The 2,893-nt window shown below is 37.8% G+C and overlaps 1 long non-coding RNA gene across 1 annotated transcript; it reads left to right on the forward strand.

The window, feature by feature from the left end:
- Window positions 1-325: 325 nt before the first annotated feature.
- Window positions 326-2,638, forward strand: LOC121927143. The gene is made up of 3 exons (XR_006103146.1): window positions 326-486; window positions 889-1,009; window positions 2,421-2,638. It is a non-coding gene; the product is annotated as an uncharacterized LOC121927143 (long non-coding RNA).
- Window positions 2,639-2,893: the final 255 nt, after the last annotated feature.

The following is a 2,893-nucleotide window of genomic DNA, read 5'->3' on the forward strand; positions in this document are numbered from 1 at the left end:
TCAGACTGCATGAATTAACTGCACCTCTGAAGAATGCTTTAACAGTTTCATACAAAGTGCTGGACATAAATTACAGTTATGTAGAGAACAAGATAAGATTTCCCTCCTTTTAAGATTATATATCAAAGGCTGCTTAAATGTGACATAATGAAATATTCAGGTGCCAGACATTTGTGTTTTAAATTAAGTTTAATTTGTGAGAAAGCTATGCTACTTTGACATGATTTATTCATCCAACATATTAGTGTGTGAGGTTGTTACAATGAAGTCAGTAGCATTGGGGGAACAAATTATATTAGTTGTGCCATTTGTATATTTCAGGAAGGACGTGGTTACTATGAACAGACAGGTGTGGGCCCTCTCCCTATAGTGCTTTTTAATGGGATGCCCATTCAAAAAGAACAACTTGATCCTGATGACCTAGAAACAGTGACAATGCATAAAATACTGGAAACCACTAGCATTTTCCAAAGAGCTGTATATTTGGTAAGTTAAGTTCTTTTTACTTAGCGTTTCAAGGAGATATTGTAGGCTTGAAGCTGTGGGACAAAATCTAGAAATCTAGGTAGCTAGTTTTGTGTGTTAAGTGATCTTTAACTATCATAAGTATTAATCCCCCACTGCCAGACAGCAACCCATTTTTGAAATGATGGTGGGTTTCACTAGTAGTTAATGCTATGGCAGAGAGACTTGCTGTTTCATGACATAAATCAGATTCCAAAGGGTTGCACATAAATATCACATCAAAATCCTGGGCAGGACTGAAATCCAGTATCCTGTTTTGTTTTGTTTTTTGAATCAATTACTCTTTAAAATTGTTCTTGTTTTTTCTAACAGATTCTAAAATAATGCTTTTGAGCTTTTAGATCTACATGTTTTATTTTTCAGGGTGAACTGTCAAATGATCAAGATGTAGTTGAATATATAATGAACCAACCAAATGTTGTTCCAAGAATCAACTCACGAATCTTGATGTCTGAGAGAGAGTATCTAGATTTGACTGCAACTAGTAAGGCACACTTTCTGTTGTACCAATACAGAAGTTTATTGATAGGCCATTAAGTCATGATTTGGGCATGAAGCAAAATCATAATTTAGTTTACATGCAAGAGCTGCTGTCCCTGTTCTTGTTTTTAGCACAGACATGAAGATGAAACTGGAGTCATCCATTTCTGTTTTAAACTATGCTTTGTTTCTCTGCCCAAACAAGGGCAAACTATGGTTAGCTTCAACCTAGGATCATTTTTAAGGCCATATTTGTTTTTGTGTAACCTTTAAGGTGGTGGTGATGAGGGAGAAGCACATGATAGAGTGAATATGGCTTAAGTAAAATGGGCATGAGAGAAGCAACATTCCTTCCATGATCCATCATTGTCCCACTCTTGCTCTCCCCCCCCCCCTTTCTGTATGAAAAGCATAAAAGGAGAGAAAGTAGGAAGAGGAGAGAAGGGGTGATGGGCAAAGAGTGAGACAGACAACAGGAAGGAGAGGGAACTAAATGGACATAAATAGAGAATATAGAACATGGGAACAAGAAGTTGGGAGAAAAAGAATGTTGCTTTGGCTATGCCCACTTTCTCTATCTAGTTTTATTCTCCCTAATCCCTTCAGGTACAGATTTTTCCCATCTGAAATAATTCTACTGACCATTATAATGGTTTTAAAAATACCCTCTTTCTTTTAATGTGGAAGTCAAGTTTATTGTAGAAACTGTCTTTCACAGTATATGGAGAAGCATAAAATATAAATGCTCTCAATGAATGTTAGGTTCCAACTGGAAACTTGTACTTATTAATGAGAGAGCCCTACATTTCTCATTACATTACTGTGGCTCTTTCTTGACCTGCCAAGGTTACATTTGCAGGTTGTTGGATGCTCCAGTGCAGTTCAGTGGGTTTTGCTGCAAAGAGAAAATTGGTAAATCCCTTGTGTACATAGAAGCAGTTAAGGCATGTGTGAAGGGTCTCTTTACATTCCAGCTATATTGGGCAAAGGTGTGTGTCCATGCAATGAATACCTAGAACAGCAGTGGTGAACCTTTTAGAGACCGAGTGCCCAAACTGCAACCCCAAACCCACTTATTTATTGCAAAGTGGCATATCCCTCTGGCTTTCTAGTAACAAACTCTGGCAAACTCTGTGCTGGGACGATGGCACATGTGCCCACAGAGAGGGCTCTGAGTGCCATCTCTGGCACCTGTGCCATAGGTTCGCCATCACTGACCTAGAATCTGGATTATAACCTACTCAGAAGCATATGAAATATATAGAAGTACATAAGTATATGAAATATCAACTTTTGATGTAATTGATATAACCATGTATGGCTTTAAGTGCCCTATCTGTCTAGCATTCCTATTTTTTTCATGTTTTCAGGTTTTTCTTAATGAAGGGTTCTTGGTGTGTTAAATTTTCTTGCAGATAATTTCTATGTGGATGACTATGCTAGATTTACATTCTTGGATTCCAAAGACAAGACAGCTGCAGTTGCCAACAGCATGACTTACTTGACCAAGAAAGGTAAAGATATGAGATTTTCAACTCTTCTCTGTACTCATGCTGTATCTGATGCAAGTGCATGCTTACTGTTCTATTTCTATTCAGGATTCCTTTGTATTGGAAAGGAAAAGCATTTTCTTAAAGGTTACTGGTGATATAGTCTTTCCTTTTTGCTAGCTTGAATCTCATTTTTGTCCTTTGCTTGGCTCCTAACATGCAGCCAGTTTAGCTTGATCAAATTCTGTAGCTTGTTAGGTAAGGTGCAAGAAGATACTATAGCTAACCTTCAAAAAATGCAAGCAGTGCAAGTGTTTGGACTCATTTTGTCTGCAGAAAGAGTTGAATCCATCGGCTAAATCGAGGTAGAGAGGATTTCTGCCAGTCATAGGGCCTGA

Source organism: Sceloporus undulatus, chromosome 3 (genome assembly GCF_019175285.1).
Source record: "Sceloporus undulatus isolate JIND9_A2432 ecotype Alabama chromosome 3, SceUnd_v1.1, whole genome shotgun sequence".
Taxonomy (NCBI): domain Eukaryota; kingdom Metazoa; phylum Chordata; class Lepidosauria; order Squamata; family Phrynosomatidae; genus Sceloporus; species Sceloporus undulatus.